The sequence below is a fragment of the Sarcophilus harrisii genome, chromosome 2 (assembly GCF_902635505.1).
Source record: "Sarcophilus harrisii chromosome 2, mSarHar1.11, whole genome shotgun sequence".
Taxonomy (NCBI): Eukaryota; Metazoa; Chordata; class Mammalia; order Dasyuromorphia; family Dasyuridae; genus Sarcophilus; species Sarcophilus harrisii.
The window spans coordinates 627,885,587-627,902,074 of NC_045427.1; the positions used below are offsets into that span (position 1 = coordinate 627,885,587).

Sequence of the window (16,488 nt, forward strand, 5' to 3'; positions counted from 1 at the left end):
GATCGATGGTATTAGAATTAGGGATTTACAGCTATATATAGAGAGAGTTCTAGGTAACATATAATAACTGTGATAACTAGAAATTTTATAGCATGTTGAGTTTTTGCAAAGTGCTTCATATATATTGGGTCATTTGAGCCTCACAACAATCCTGGGAAATAGATGCTATTATTATTATCCCCATTTATCCCCATATTATCCCCAGGTGAGGAAATTGAGGTATACATAGAATAAAGTGACTTGCCCAGCCAAGCTTTTTACTCAGGTCCTTGCTCTACCTATTCCACTCTGCTGTGCTTAATATTGTCATATTCGTGGAACAAAACGTGAAAGGCATAGATGGGGCAGTGTAGGCAAGGCCAGTTTTCCCACAGTAGTCCTCCATGCCTTTCTGTTTGGTTGGTGGCAATTTCGGCACAACTCATGGCTGAGTAAGTCTGGGACTGAGGAGCCAGGCGAGATCAGATTGCACACCGTACGTGGGCATCCATGCCAAGGATTGCCAACTTCTGCCCTATTTTGTTCTGCTCAAGCCTCTTCCTTGGAAGCCCTAAGAGCAGCAGGTCAAAGGCAGAGAGCCTGCCATCCAGTGCTCCAGCAAATGAGATGGCCTGTTCATTTTGGACCCGGCAGGCCACGAGCCTGCTTCGAGAAAGTGGGCCAAGGAGCTCCGGGCACCTCCACTGCTGCGTCAGTTCTTAGGGCACCTGATCCACTCGGGCGAAGGCCCTGGCAGCCGAGCGCAGCCAGCCACCTGTGACCTACTTTGAGAGGTGGCTGCTGCCTGTTGGGAGGTGGAGATTCAGGGTGTGTGACTCCAGCTGGGCAGGCAGCAGCCTTTAGCTGGGGAACCCTCTGGTCCAGGAACTTAGAATTCAGTGCCTGCTCTTTGTCATAGCTGAAACGGTGCATTTGGTAGATAAGAGTCTATCCATCAATTAGGAAAGCAGGTCTGCCTCCCGTCCAGGAAGGACAGGGAACTTTGTGGCTCAAGCATTGCCCTTCTCTGGGATCTTGGTGAACAGTCGTGATTCCTTCATATTTGGCTACTTTTGTCTGCCAAATATTGTTTTTAGTTGATTCTCAATGACATCAAGATACTGGACCACACCAGAAACTGGAAACTGAATGGATACCCATCAATTGGAGAATGGCTGAATAAATTGTGGTATATGAATATTTTGGAATATTATTATTCTGTAAGAAATGACCAACAGGATGATTTCAGAGAGGCCTGGAGAGACTTACACGAACTGATGCTGAGTGAAATGAGCAGGGCCAAGAGATCATTATATACTTCAACAACAATACTATATGATGACCAGTTCTGATGGACCAGGCCATCCTCAGCAACGAGATCAACCAAATCATTTCCAATGGAGCAGTAATGAACTGAACCAGCTACACCCAGCAAAAGAACTCTGGGAGATGACTAAGAACCATTACATTGAATTCCCAATCCCTATATTTTTGCTCACCTGCATTTTTGATTTCCTTCACAGGCTAATTGTACAATATTTCAGAGTCCGATTCTTTTTTATAGCAAAATAACGGTTTGGTCATGTATACTTATTGTGTATCTAATTTATATTTTAATATATTTAACATCTACTGATCATCCTGCTATCTGGGAGAGGGGGAGGAGGGAAGGAGGGGAAAAATTGAAACAAAAGGTTTGGCAATTGTCAATGCTGTAAAGTTACCCATACATATAACCTGTAAATAAAAGGCTATTAAAAAAAAAAAAAAAAAGATACTAGACCACAAATCCTCCCTTCAGAATTCTGTTAGAGGCCAGTAATGAGGCAGATTAAGACTACATAATTTCCAATCAAAACTAGACCACCTAGGCCTGCTACTTTAGTTTGGGACAGATGTACATCGCAGTGTATTTTATCTCTTGCTGCCATGAATGAATGAATGAAAAAGTAAATGTCTTTTTATTTAATTTTTTCCTTTAATTTTTTGATATTTTTTTTCTAATTACATGTAAATAATAGTTTTCAAGATTCATTTTTGTAAGATTTTGAGTTCAAAATTTTCTTCTCTCCCTCCCTTCCTTACTTTCCCCCTCCCCAAGACAGAAAGCAATCTAATATGTTATACATATATAAACATTTTAAACATATTTCCACATAGTCATGTTATAAAAGAAAAATCAGAACAAAGTGGGAAACCAAGAAAGAAAAAGCAAAGAGATTTTTTTTAAAAAGATGAAAATAGTATGCTTTGATCTGCATTTATTTAGTCTTCATAATTCTCTCTCTGAATGGAGATAACATTTTCTATCCCAAGTCTATTGGAATTGTCTTGGATCAATGTATTACTGAAAAATCATCACCACATATCTTGCTGTTACTGTGTACTATATTTTCCTGGTTCTGCTCACTTCACTCAGCATCAGTTCATGTAATTCTTTCCAGACTTTTCTGATATCATCCTCCTGATCATTTCTTATAGAACAGTAATATCCCACTACTCTCATATATCTTGTCTAGCCATTCTCCAATTGATGGGCATCCATTCCGTTTTCAGTTTCTTGCCAATACAAAGAGAGCTGCCACAAAAGGTTTTGCACATGTCGGTCCCTTTCCCTCCTTTCAGATTTTTTTGGATACAGACCAGCAGAGACACTGCTAGATCAAAATGTGTGCAGTTTGATAGCCCTTTGGTGCCTTATTTTTTTTTTTTGCTGAGGTAACTGGGGTTAAGTGACTTGCCCAGGGTCACACAGCTAAGAAGTATTAAGTATCTGAGATCTGATTTGAACTCAGGTCCTCCTGACATCAGGACTGGTGCTCCATTCACTGCACCTCTAGTGCCTTTTTATTTATGAAAGTACTGTGTGTTGGGAAGATAAGTTTGGTAATTTGGGACCATCTAGATATGGGAGAGGGTGAGGTTCTCACCAGTCTGGCTTCAGTTTCCTCATCTATAAAATATGGACAATAATATTCACAAAGTATAGTGATTATAGTAGTGCCTTGGGGACTTTAATGTTTGAAAAGAATGAGAATTATTATCTTCAGGCTTTTCTAATTTCCATTTACAAGACTTGAAAACATCTTGAGGACAGGGCCAGTTTCTAACATTGTATCCCCCAATCCCTTAGCATAGGGCCTGGTAAACCAGAGGGTAGCAGTTTCATTTGAACTTTAATAACTTTGGAGGTGAACCTAGGCAATGGTAGATTGGCTGAATTTACCATTTAGTGGACACAAGGTCAAATCCCAACTCTGATGCTGCTATGGACATGACCTTGGCCAAAACTCTTCACTTTTTGTGGGTCTCAATTTCCTCTTCTTTAAAGTGAAGAGTTCAGTTCTATGAGATAAATTGTTGATCAGCTGTGGATTCTTAACATATTTCCCAGAGACATCTGTGTACATGTAGTCTCCCTCTTCATTCCCTATTTTCTATCAGAAATAATTCGTTCAGGCCAATTCCAATAGACTTGTAATGCAGAGAGCCATCTGCATTCAGAAAGGACCATGGGAACTGAATGTGTTTTTTTGTTCTTTTGCTTATTTTTTTCTCATTTTTTTCCTTTTTGATCCGATTTGTCTTGTGCAGCATGATAAATGTGGAAATATGTTTAAAGGAATTGCACATGTTTAACCTAAATTTGGATTATTTGTTGTCTAGGGATGTAATGCTGAAGAACTAAGGTAAAATAGAGATTAGAGAGTATTTAATATTTTATTTGAAAGAGAGAGATTTACTGAGGCCAAATGGATCCATATCATCTCCAAGAATCTAGCAAACAAGGTGAGTTCTCATTAACATATACACGTGGCTCAGACTCAGAGGCTAGACTGAGGCAGGGGAGGAGAGCAGAAAGGACTCTGACAGGGTGGGGGGACCCATCGGAGAGGGGGATGACATAATAGGGGGAGGCACCCGGGCCATGGAGAGAGGCATCTTGATAAGAGGGTATGGGATATTCTGATAGCTTGGGGAAGGCATTCTGATATTCTAAAACATAAGATCTTTTATCTTTATCAAGTGTTCTGATAAAGAGAGAGGGGAGGTTTCGAAGGACTGAGGCAGAACGATTAGGGAAATTGAGTCAGGACAATAAAAGAGAACTGTGGCCTAACCGGGAGAGGGGACAAAAGGGGAGGGGGAAAAGTGAGGGAGAAATTTGGAGCACAAAGTTTTGCAAGAGTGAATGCAGTAATTATTTTTGCATGTATTCTAAAAAAAAAAAACCTTAAATATAAAAAAACGACATTCACTAACTTGGGGGGGGGGGGGGAGATAATCTGCTCAGGGTAGATCTGAGTACTCATCTATTACAAAAAAGTTGCTCTTGTTTTCCCAAATTCTGCCTTTTCACTGATTAGCTATGAACTTGTCCTTGCATGGGATCAAGACTTTCCCCTAGCATCAAACAGAAGACTGGGCAGGAGGTTAACATCAGCAGTCAGGAAAAGGGAAACAGCCAATTCAGGCCTCAAATTTCAGTTTAGAGATCTAAAAAGGAAAAAAAGGCAATAATCGCGGGTAGTTTCAACACTGAGCTCCGAGCCGGACGATCCCAAACCGGAACCCCTGCCCTTCCTTTAGTAGCTTTGGCTCCTCGGTCCACTCATCTGTAAGACCAGAACGTATCGGGACGTGGGGATCGATGCCAAAGGCGAGTCTTTTCTGACGGAACTCGGGGCATCAGAGGCACAAAGGCAGAACTTGCCTCGGCGCCGTATAAGGCGGGAACGGGCCCCTCGGGGAGAATTTCCCCCGGGGGCTCTTTGGGCGGCCGCTAGCCCCTCAACTCTTCCGCCGCCGCTTAGAGAAAGGGCGCAATTAAATATGCGTTCAGGGCTCTGGGCTGGCTACTGAAGGGAAAAGCGTTTCGCCTCGCCGTACACAAGGAAAAAAGGAGAGCCCGGGAACTGGGACGCAAAGAGAGGGGGACGCCGAGGAAGGTCCGGGAGACAAAGAAGCCCCTGCCCTCGAGGAGCTTCCCACCTCCGGCGGGGGGGAGGGGGGGAGACCCCGCCCACGGGGCGTGGTGCCCGGAGCCGCCCTTCCCGTCTCTGCCCGCGCCCCGCCCGGCCTCCCCGGCGGAACCCGCGGGAGCTGGCCCGGCCGCGGGGGGCGGGGGGCGGGGGGCGGGGGGGGGGGTCCCTTCCCCGGACCTCCCGCTTCGGCCCCCGCGGCCGCAGATCACTCGGCAGCATCGCCCTCTGGTGGCCGCCCCAGAGACTGAGGCCCCAGAGAGCCTCGGCGGCGGGCCTGCCCCGCCCACAGTGCCCGCCCGCGGGGCCCCGGGCTTCGCAGCCGCGAGCCCCGCCTGCCCCGGCTGTCCTTTCATGCATGAGCCCGCGCCCGGACCCCCGCTTCAGCCGGAACCCGGCGCTCCGTCGGTGAAGCCGAGCTCTAAACGAGGCATTTCTCGGGGACTTCGTTACTAGCTGAGGTGGCCGAGCCAGAAAAGGACACTTTCATCCCTCGTGTCCAGGCGCTGTTTGATTTCGGCGCTGCCATTCTTATAAAATGCGCAGAATCTGGTGTCCCTGAAGACTCTGGAATCCTCTTCCCCGATCTCTGTGGGTGCAGTCCCGCTCCCTTCCCGCTGCGCACCAGAGTTTGCCTCCCAGAGCTCCCTTAGGGGCTGATTCTTGCTCCTTCCTTCCTGCCCCCCACTTTTAATCCCTTCTAGGTCGGGAGACTCGTTTTCCTTGGGATTGATCGCTCCTCCTCTGTGTCATCTTCCTTTTCACATCTCAGCCCCCCCCCCCTTCCCCTCCCCCCCCCATGTCCATATATCAGTTTTTTATGTCAGTTTCTAAATATCCAGAAGAAGCCGCGGTCTTCTTCTAGGTCCCCACCCCCCTCCCGGGGCCTGAGAAGAAACGGCTCAGAGTTAGGCCTGGGAACTGGCACCCGGGAAGAAGGAGCTCTCTTGGCAAGGCCAGGCTGTTGAAATGATGACCTGAAGATGGATGGATCCTGGTGCTGCAGACAGGGCCCCGGTGCAATCTGGGACCTTAGGGCTGCAGGGGCAGACTGGGAGAGCCCAGAGGGAGCTTTGAAACCTATCGGATGGAGAAATGAGGGGGAGACACCTGGGGAAGTAGAAATGGCATCTAGTCTGAGGATCTGGGCTCAAATACTGCTTCTGCCACCCGGTATTGGGCAAGTGGACGTCAGATCCCTAAGGAGTTAGAGCAGTTTCCTTCCAGTGATAGCAGTGTCACCCCAAGAAGGCCACTGTCCTCCTGAACCTGTTTCTCCATCTGTCAAACAGGGAAATTAAAACTTGTTTCTAAGTGACTTCTTTCCAGCAAATATTCCCCATTCCCTAATAGCAATGTTCCTCCTTAATAATATTCCCCAATAATAATAATATTCCGAGGGTAGAACACTGAAGTATTTATTTTTACTACCAAAATAATGCATATATTTTCATGATTCCTCTCTGATAGTGTGGGTTCGATGCCTGAGTTTTCATTTACAGCAACACTCTGCTTAGCAGTACATTATGTTGAAAACAAATGTGGTATAATCTAGCCCTACAAAAAACCCTGCCCCCACGGAACAAGTTTTTAAAAAAAAAAAAGAAGAAAAAAACCCTCCTGATACATATCTGCATAGACCAGCAAAATAAATCACATTTGCTACATCTGAAAATATCTCTTTCTACAGTTTGGGTTAGTCAAATCTCTTTCAGCAGGTAAGTGAAGCGTTTCATCTTCGTTCTTTTAGACTTACAATTTATCATTATATTTATTCTAAAGCTTTTCAAAGTAATTTTTTTTCTCTCCAATATGGTCGTTGTATAAGATAGCTAAATGGTGCAGTGGACAAAGCAGATGGCCTGCTGTAAGTTCTCCAACACTTAACTAATTGTATGACCCTGCTTACCTCAATTTTTTCATCTGTAAATGGGGAAAATAACAGCATCTACCTCATTTGTTGTGAGGATTAAATGAGATAATAAAATGCTTCTTAGCATAGTGCTGGATACATAGTTATTGTTAGCTATTTTTACTGTGTAAATTATTCTCCTAATTGCACATATTTAACTTATATCAGATTGCTTGCTCTCTTGGGGAGGAAGGAAAGAAGGAAGAAAAGTTTGGAACACAGTTTTACAAGAATGAATGTTGAAAACTATCTTTACATGTATTTGCCCTATTAACATTTTTTTTAAATTGTTCTAGTTCTGTTCACTTGATTCTGCATTATTCAAAGAGGTCTTGAAAATGTCATTTAGTCCATTCTTATGGCATAATATTTCCTTACATTCATATGCCACAGTGTCTGTGTCCATTTGCCCCATTTGGGGTTTTCTTGGGAAAGATTCTGGGGACTTCTTCAGCCCATTTTACAGATGGGTCGTTTGAAGCAGACAGGATGAAGTATCTTGACCAAGATCCCACAACTAGGAAGTGTCTGAGGCCAGATTTGAACTCAGGGAGAAGCATAAAAGAAACAAAAATATATCAAAAAAAAAAAAAACCCAAATTAATGGATCCCAGGTTAAGAACCCCTGAGTCCGATGAACATTTCAGGTGGAGGTTCCCCCTGATGTCTTTACCGCTGAGACTGTGTGAAGGGAAGAATTTCAGCAAATATAGGGAGTTAGGGCCTAGTAAGAAGGAAGAATTCCAACTATCCATGATTTGTTGGACTTTTAAGGGAGTTGAGAAGCTTCCTCACTTCCCCAGACATTGACCAGTGCTTGCAGGGCCTCCTCCAATGGGCCCAGACCGGAGAAACATCTCCCTCCAAGAGCTCAAATGCACCATTCTTTTGGGCAGAGATTCTCCTAGCCTCTGCTAAGGTGGGATTTCTTGGCCAGGTGGCACTCTGCAGCTCTTTCCATGGCTGTGGTTCTGGGATTCTGTGACCTCCTCCTGTCCCTGTCTCCATTTAGTGACATGCTCCGATTTCCAAGGTCAGCTGAAGAAAAGACAACCGGGAGTTTGACAGCGAGTTGTCCGCACTGACATGCTGCTTGCTGGGATGCGTTCCCAGGTCTCCCTCGGTGCACAGGGTGCTGGGCCTGGAGTCAGGAGTCCATTCTCACCTTCACTAGCTGTGCAACTTTGAGTCACTTGACCTCTCTTTGTCTCAGTTTCCTCAATTGGAAAATTAGCATCATCTTCACAGTTGTGAGAAACAAACAAGATAATGCTTATAAAGTGCTTGGCAAAGTCCCCGGTACATAGTGAATGCTATAAAAGCTATTATTATTTTTATTATTATTGAATTAGTCTCAGATGACTCTCCAGGAGTGGGTAAAACAGAGTAGCTTGGGAAAATGGTGGAAGAATTGTTCTGAAGGCCCCACTATTTTCCTTTCCCAAGCCATTGACCGTGGACCTAACTAGTGTGATCCTTGGATAGGCCATTGAAGCCACTTCTGTGTGAGAGGGAGCTATAAATGCAGCTGTAGCAATAAGATAAAAAGCACTGAGGAAATAAAGCCAGGCGAAGAAGAAAAAGAGTTATAGCTTTTGCAGATGATATGATGGTATACTTAGAGATTCCTTGAGAGTCAACTAAAATTAATTGAAACAATAACTTCATCATAGTTGAAGAACATAAAATAAATCCATATAATGAGCATTTGTTATTTATTACCAATTAAAATCACCAGGAAGAGAGAAATTCCATTTTAAATGACTACAGGATGTATGACATACTTGGCACCCACATTCTCCTTATCAAGATGCACAGAGGAACGATGTCAATACAACAACAAACCATTTTTTTTTTTTTTGTGGTAATAGAAACAGAGCTAAATAATTGGGAGAAATATTAATTGCTTGTGGGTAGGCTAAGCCAATATAATAAAAATGATAATACTTCCTAAATTAATTTGCCTATTCAGTGCCATACAAATCAAGCTACCAATAAATCATTTTATGTAACTAGGAAAAGTAATAATGAAATTCATCTGGAGTAACAAAGTCAAGAATTTCAATAATGAAAAACAGTAGGAAGAAAGGAACCTTAGCAATACCATATCTCAAATTGTATTATTATTAAGCAGTAATAATCACAACTATTTGATGTCAGTTAAAAAAGAGAAAGGTCAATTGGTGGAACATATTGGACAGAAATGTAATTGTATAATATTACATTATTAGAAAGGACAAAGAGACCATTTTCAGAAAAACCTAGATGATTTTGGATGAATCGGTGTGGAATAAAGTGAGCAAGCCAGAAGAACAGACAATATGCTCTAGAACAACATTGTAAAAACGTATGATTTTGAAAGACTTTACAAATTCAGATCAATGCAATGATTAACCATAATTCCAGAGGACTGATGATAAGGAATGAGAGTTCATCTGGAAGAATAAAATATCAAGAATTTCAAGGGAATTAATGGGGAAAAAAAAATAAAAGTGGCTTAACTGTACCAGAATGTAAAACTATATTAAAAAGCAGCATTCACCAAAACCATTTGGTACTGCCTAAGAAACAGTAGTTGATCAGTGGGATAGGTTAGGTTCACAAGACACAGTAATCAATGACTATAATAATCTAGTGTTTGATTAACCCAAAGACCCCAACTTTTGGGATAAGAACTCACTGTTTGACAAAAATAATGGGAAAATTGGAAAATTGTTTGGCAGAAACCAGGCATTGACCCACGCCTAACGCCCTCTATCAAAATAAGATCAAAATGGTTTATGATTTAGACAGAGTTATATAAGTAAATTGGAAGAACAAAGGAAAAATGAGATCTACCTATTGACGGAATAGTAAGCAGAGCGAGACATTTTTGGACATATATTATGGGAATAGGTTTTTGCTTGACGCTGCATATTATAAGTCTTTTGTTTTTCTTTTCTTTCCCCCCTCAGTATTGAGAATGGGAAGGAGGTGGGAGGGAGAAAAAACAAATGCTTGTTACTTAAAAAAAATTCTTTTTAAAGGCATAGAGCATGAATCAACATTTCTAAGCTCTTCTGCCACATACAAAACAAAATGGAAAGAAATTAGGCCCCAGTTAAAGAATGCAAGGTCACTCTGTGGTTCCCAGAACAGAATTTGGCAGAATACCGTCTACAGAATGTCCCCACGGGCGACCTCGGCCTGCCACACACAGTCTGTTCTGGCCCCAGTAGAAGAAACCTACCTGTTCGATAACGATGTTTGGCAGTAACTTGTTTCTGTAGAGAAGAAACAAATGTTTGTGGGGCCAGACTAAAAAAGAGAGGGGAATATATCACACGGAATACTTCTGATAACCTGCCTACCATGGGAAAGAAGTGAAGGGATGCTGAAAATTTCTGAGTTTGGAAGTTTGGAAAAATAGATAAAAACTGAATGGGGGCAACTTGTTTAGTGAGTTTATGTTTTGTCATCTGGGGAAGGGGTGTGTGAGTGTGTGTATGTGTGTGTGTTTCCTGGCTCCAAAAAGGACCTCAGGATACATTTGTGTACTCTTCTTTCTCCATAAGGTGGGCTTGCTGATGGACTGACTCCTGCCACCACCTCCAGGTTTATTTTTGGAAGTAGCTAGCTTTCCTTTGCTCTTTCTAAAAGCCTCAAAGCATCCATCTTTTCTATTTAACCCGCATGCATGCATGATCCAAGGGGGCTCTGAAAAAGGAAGCTTTTATTCCTGGATTCTCTTAAGTTATAGCATCCACTTCTATTCCCAGAATTCTGTGTATGTGTCTATGTACCTTCTCCCTTTGATGAACCTTAATTCGTATCCCTTCTGTCGATATTTTCTCCTGGCAATAACTATTAGATACAGCTAAAGCTTAGTTTATTTGTGTGGGTTTTTTTAAGCTAAAGTTTAACTGAGATAATTCTATTAAACTTTCTAAAGTTAACAAGCCTTTATTTTCTTTCTTCTTTCCTCTCTGCCTACTGAAAAAGAAAAAGAAAACCTTTTTAACAAATATGTATCAGGCAAAACAAATTCTCACCTTAACCGAGTCCAAGATTATATGTTTCGTTCTTCACCTTCAGTCAGTCAGTCAGCATTTATTAAGCTACGCCCTGGCCTAAGAACTGCAGTTACAAAGAAAGGCAAAAAACCAAGGCCCAAATCTTACAGAACCCACAGTTTGTGGATAGCACACCAGGAATGGGGAATGTATAATTTCATCTTAAACAAACAATGACTCACATACTTACCTTTCAGCAAAATTGTCTTTAATATGATCAATATCTTCTCTAATTCTTTTTGTTTATTCAATTTACACTTTTGTTTGCAAAGAGTCTGTGCGTCTGTCATTTATTGTGTACAATCAACAAGACTTCATTGTCCATGATCTTGAAAGATCTCAAGTTCTGGGGATTCTTGGGACGTGTGTCAAAGAGTGTCTGTGGGAAGGAGTCAAAACTGGCTGGCACAGAATTTGAAAAAGAGAGAAGTTTCACTAACTTCTTTATCTGAGTACAAACCCTAATCAATCTTTAGCCCTTTGATCTGTTTCCCCAGCAACTCATTAACTAGGTGAAAGGGGATTTTTTTTTTTTCCCAAAGGTAACTTCTATAAACAGCACTCAATCTTTTTATACAGTTAAGTCAAATTTTTACTTCCCAGACTCACACATTCTCAGAGTGGGGAGGGACCTCACGTGGTCTAAACCACACCTGAACCGAAATGATCAACAATTTTCCTAAAAAAAAAAAAAAAAAACCTCATCCAAGCCTCAACTTGAAGATTCTTAGTAATTGGGAACTCCCTCCCTCACTGAGGCAGCCCAATCCATTTTGGAACAGCTCTTGTTGTAAGGAGCTTTTTCCTTATATATTCCTGATTTCATTTCCTTCATCCCTGGCCCTATTGCTCTTCTACGGACGGTCCTGGATAGATAGATAATCCTGTCCAACCCAAAGCTTTCTTTTTAGCAGACTGAATGCCCTCAGTCTTTGGTCCACATATGGTCCTTTTTTCCAACACTCATTTCGCTTTTGGGGGCCCTCTTTGGGGTCAAGCTCATCATGCAAAGTGCCCCAACTTTTAAAAGTAGGTCTCCTGTGTGATAAAAGCTTCTCTTGGGAAGATCAGCTTAAAAACTGAAGACCACATTGGGGAAACTGAACAGTAAGTTCTTAGTTCCAAATAAATGGCCATAAAATGAGACTATGAAATTAGTTTTGTTTAATTTTTTTCATTTCAGTTTTGGTCTGGGTGAAAAGATGTAGTTTGTCTTTTTTAATGTCTGTATATATGTGCTTTATGTACATTATATAGTGGCCTGTATTTTCTAGCTCAACCGGTCTTCTTGCTGTTCATGTACCATATTCCACCTCTTGGCTCTTTGCCTTGGTTTATAAGCAATAATCTCTAATCCAGGCCTGAAGTACTTTTCTTTCTTGCTTCTGATCTTAGAACCCCAAAGTGTCTTCAAGATTCAAGTGATTCCTCCCAGTGTCACTGCCCCCTTCTAATGTCTTTAAAAATTTTTAACAACATATCTTACGTGCACTATAAATGATATATTTGGAAAGGCTTAAGGATGGCATCTAGCATATAGTGCCACTTATAAATGCTTGTTCCTTAGCCCCTGTCCTACTTACTTATCTGTGGACATGTTGTTCCTCCTTTGTTTTCGAAGGGGACCAATGACATTCCAGGTGATGACTTGACTTGCCTGTGAATTGGACTTAAATGAGGCAAAATTGCACAAAGTTGCCTGCCTTACGCTTTCTTCCAGTCGGCAAAGTCCAGTGGCAAGACAAAAATTAAGATGACCAGTGACGGCCAAGAATGCAGTGAATGATCTTGGTGATTGATTGGATAGGGAGAGAGAGAAGAGTAGAAGATGATTTTGAGGTTGAGAATCTGTATGGTCAGAACTGTGGATGCTCTCAAAAGAAAAAAGGAAGTCAGGAAGAGGGAGAAGCTTAACAGGGAGAAAATGTTTTTTTTTATCATATTGATTTTGTTGCCCCATATGACCTAAGGGGTATCCAAAGGGTTCAATAGGTACTTAATATAGAATTGGAGTTCAGGAGAGGAAGTAAAATTCTATATTTTTATAGAGTCTGCATAGAATTAATTGTTGAAGTCATAGATACTAATGTGATTAACCACTGAGAAGAGTACATAAAGAGCAAGAGGAGCCTGACCCAAGATAGGACCTTGGGGGATATCTATGGTTTGGAAAAAGCATTTGGATGATATTCCTGCATATGAAATCATGGAAGGAGCAGCTCCCCAAATGAGTGAGAGTGCGCCAATGTCATGAAAACCAAAAGAAGACTGGATCTTGGAGTAGAGGGTTAGAATTCAAGAAGAGTGCCTGAGAAAAGATTATTAGATTTAGCAAATACGGAATAGTTGATAACATTGGAGAATGAAGTTTCAGTTGAGTAAGAAGGTTGAAAATAAGAGTTGAGAAGTGAACAAGGGAAGAAATGGAAGCAACTCTAAATGGAAGAAGAGATACACAAAGACAGTTTGAGCATCTGGGAGTTGAGGATAGAGAAGGAAAACAATTGGGAATCCATGAAACAATTGCCTTTTTAGTTTATTTTTTTTTAGAAGAAAGTATTTAGATTTGATCATTTCCAGAGTAGAAGAGAATAACTTCAAACTTACATTTCAATTTCTGTGAAGGGGATGGTCAAGATATTATTAGACCCATGGTGGATTAAAAGACCATTAACTTAAAAGGAACAGACACCAGGAGCTTTTCCTGCTGCACAAAGGGAGAAAATTCCATTCTAAGAGCAACAGCAAGGGTCAGAAATGACAATGCATTCTCTCCCTTTCAGGTCGGAAAGATTAGTCCTTGACAGCATGAAGAGGATTTAAATTTTCTGAGAACCGATCATTCCTCAGATTGCTCAGAGTGTCTCTGGCTAACACTACCAATGGTTCCTGCTTCTCCTTTTTCTACAAATTTCCCCTTTCATAGCAGGGGTTTCCTAACTTATCCTTAACCCTTTTGATCCTTACTGGCTACAGTTTAAAGTTTAAGACCCCTTTTAATGTATCAGTCAATAAAGCCTGACCAAGCCAACTTGATCCTGATAGGTTTATATGTAAATAGCAAAATCATACTCATAGCTTTTATTCCTCAAGGATATTTGGACATTAACTTCAAGACAATCAAATGAGTCCATATGGAATTTACCATCTTGGGGAAAATTTGTTTTTTTGGACAGGAATTTTGTGGGAGATTTTTTTTTTTCCTTTGAAATTATTATAGGACAGAGGGAAGGACCCAAGAACCCTTTAGATGACATATTTTGTTTGTAAAACCGGACATCATTCTATTCCTCACTTTCTTTTCTTGAGGAGGGGTGCAAAATATCACAAGAATTTAGCTTTGGGGCTCATTAGCTTCTATTTCCTTGCAGTGCTAGCTCCCTCAGTTTTACCCACAAAGACATAAGGAGTAACCTGGCATAAGGAGGATTTATCATTGACTGCATATATGGCATGAGTGACTACATAATGCTCTGTTGGTTATGACAAACTACATCCCACCACACTAAGCAAGGAACCCCGATGCTCAGAAGTGACCATCAGTGTGAATTTCCTGAACATTTAGTTTTGATTTAATTCAACACCTCACCATAGTCTAAGGTAAGAATTATTTATTTAAGCCATTCCTATAACAAGCATGATGATAGAAAATCAGCATTATTTTTTCATTGCTTGACACTAGGAAGGGAAATGGACTCGGAAGCTGGATCCACACAGAGAAAGTGGTGGTCTACATAGCTGCTGTGGGTTCCAGTCCTAGAGAAGCGAGTGGTGAGATTTTCCTTAGTCATCTTCATAACCAGTTGGCAGAGGATTGACTCGTCTGTTATGAAAGAGAGTGTGGTTACCATCTCCCCAGGGGAAGGGCTTGGTCCGGATCCGGAGGTGGCTGTACGGGACGAACTTGTGTCTCCTGGGATGATCCTTTGCTTTCAAGTAGCAGTTTATCATACTGACCATCACGCCGGGGAGCGCAAGACCAAAAGTGAGCATCTTCCACATGCGGGCCGATCCCTCCTCGATGCCCTCCATTGAAGAGCTGCTTAAGAACGTCCGCCCGGCTAACGCGCGGCTCTGGCCCAGGAAGGTCAGCACTCTCCGGCCTGTGGTTGCCATCATCTTCTAACAAGTGTCCAAAAGCGTATAGGAGACTTTAAACTGGAACTGAGAGGACCCAGCAGGGGAGAGCATGCTTAGGAGTTCTCTCCACTAGGTAGAAGCAGATGTCCTCTATTCCATGAATTCAGTCCTGCAGATTTGAAAGGGACCTTGGAACATAGAACATAAAATGGTAGGGCTGGAAGAAACTCAAAAGATAGGTCATAGAAGATTAGAATGTTGGTTCATAGAAAGTTTAAGCCCTGAACTTAATTCTGTTCATTTGTAGGGGAATGAACAAGGGAAATGGTTCTCTTTTCAAGTTGATGGGAACTTTGGGACTTTGGGCCTAAAAGAACATCATTGAAGAGGCTCCAATCAACCTGATAAGATTTGAGAAACAATTTCCCTACAGAGCTTCTTAATCTAGGGTTCATGAATGCCCCAAAGAGTTCATTAGACAGATTTCAGGAAATCCATGAACTTAGGAGAGAATATGTATGTCTTTATTAACTAATCTCTAGGTAAAATTTAACATTTCCTTCAACTATAAATGTAGGAGACAAACATTATTCCAAGAAGGGGTCCATAGGCCTTAGTCTGCCCAAAGGAGTTGCTATACAGAAAAGGTTAAGAACTGCTATAAAGAATAGACATTATTCCTTGGCAACTGGCTAAAGGGCCAAAACTTTACATTGTGTTGATGATTGGGGTTACCCCCCAAACTACCTCTCTCCTTCCAGGGGATAGTTTTCATTCATGAGAGCTACCTTTAAGATGAATTAATTAGCTCAAACTCTGGTGAACTGATAGCTTGGGGAGGGATCACACCTTTGCATTGGCCCATAAAATACATGTTCAATGAAGATTTTTGCTCTTTTTCTTCCCACCCTTCTCTTCCCCATCTTATGGTAGAGGCAGACATGCTTACCCACATAACCCAAGAGGAGAGATACTCCCTCTGCCACTGGGGTGCATTAGGAAAGTCACAACCCCTTGGATCCTGAGTTTGTACATAAAGGGAGGGAGCTGGGCCAGATGACCTTGAAGGTCCCTTTAGCATGACATCAATGATCTTATCATCCTTTCTTCCTTTCTCTCCATTCTGAACATAAGTCAAAGACCAGAGACTTAAGAGTTATTTTTTTAGGCTCAAGAGATGACCACAGCTCTTATTATTATCCCACAGTGGGATAATATCGAGGGCTCCTATAAATGCAAAGGGTCAAGAATGAGCAAGAAAATTAACTGGCATATAGATACAGAGATGCATATATACAGACACATGCACACATATACATATATATACCCATATATACATGCATACAAACATAGACATATAGGCAGTGAAAACGCGGTAAACATAAGAAAATGTTAAGGGCCAGAATTCTGAACTTGAAACACAGGATTCTTACAAGGTACTAAGTCAGTGGAATTGATAGAGACAATGGTTAATCTAACTTAG

At 41.7% G+C, this 16,488-nt stretch overlaps 1 pseudogene; it reads right to left on the bottom strand.

Moving 5' to 3' along the window:
* Window positions 1-14,514: 14,514 nt before the first annotated feature.
* LOC100928840 lies at window positions 14,515-15,207 on the bottom strand (annotated as a pseudogene).
* Window positions 15,208-16,488: the final 1,281 nt, after the last annotated feature.